We start from the raw sequence: 1,122 nt of genomic DNA on the forward strand, positions 1-1,122 counted from the left end.
CAAAAAGACAAAAGGTCAATGAATGAGAAAAATGGAGAGGCAAAGAAGCCAAACAGAAAGACCTAGTGCACCCCAGAGTCCTCCTTCCTCCCAACTTGTTTCTTAAATCTTAGCTCAAGGAGTTGGCAGGATGTCCCAGGCTCCTATGAGAAAAGCTATATAAACATGAGATACAGCCAGGGGAGGTCGGCGCCTGAGCAGTGGGCGAAAAGGCCAAGATAGGGTCTCCAGTGTCCTCATTCCCTTGGGGAAAATTTGGCAGTCAGCAGCCTCCCTCTGCTATCTAAATTGGACCACCAGGACAAGATAAAATTGATAACAGAAAGTTTATTCAAGAATTGTTTGACAGACAACCCTTTTAAGTAAGGAAAAAAAGTGACTACGGAAGAACAAAGAAAGTTCCAAGAGGGAATTAACTCTAATTCTACAAATTCAGGACTATACAGTGACAATTAGGAGCTGAGTTCATGCCTTTTAGAACTAATTACAATTGCTCATAAGTACGAGTTTAACATAAATCTACAGCTCTTTTCTAGAGTACAATAATAACTAAAATAGCTGGTTTTACATGACAGGAAACACGTCCTTTATAACAAGTAAATACTAAAAAAAGTACAGTTTTTTTTCCTTTTTCCCTCGTATAAATACATAATGTAAGGGGATAAATAATACAAAAAAAAGGAAAATATTTTAACAGGCTATGACCAATAAATATATATGAAAATGTTCACTAGAACACACACTTTTTGAGCGATGCTGGACTCCTGCAGGCATCTCTCACAGTTGTTTTTATATCCATTAAAATGTAAACTCTAAGTGCAACGAAAGTGTCCTGTCAGGGGCTTGAGCAAGGCACACAGGCCCCAGCTTCAGCCCCTGCCTGGGACAGACAGTTTGTTAAAATATACCCTGTTTTCACGTTAAGTCAAGAGAGCAACTGAAGAAAAAGTGTAGAAGAACCTCGTGTCTCCGATTGCTTTTTGTGGAAAGAGGGGGATGGGCCTGGAGCTGAGATGGGTGGGAGGCAGTAGAATGGGCAAACCCTCAGTCCTGACAATCACCTCCCAGCTTTTCCATACAGACAACTATATATATTTATAATATAGACAGCTCTGACTTTCA

Source organism: Myotis lucifugus, unplaced genomic scaffold (genome assembly GCF_000147115.1).
Source record: "Myotis lucifugus unplaced genomic scaffold, Myoluc2.0 scaffold_254, whole genome shotgun sequence".
Taxonomy (NCBI): Eukaryota; Metazoa; Chordata; class Mammalia; order Chiroptera; family Vespertilionidae; genus Myotis; species Myotis lucifugus.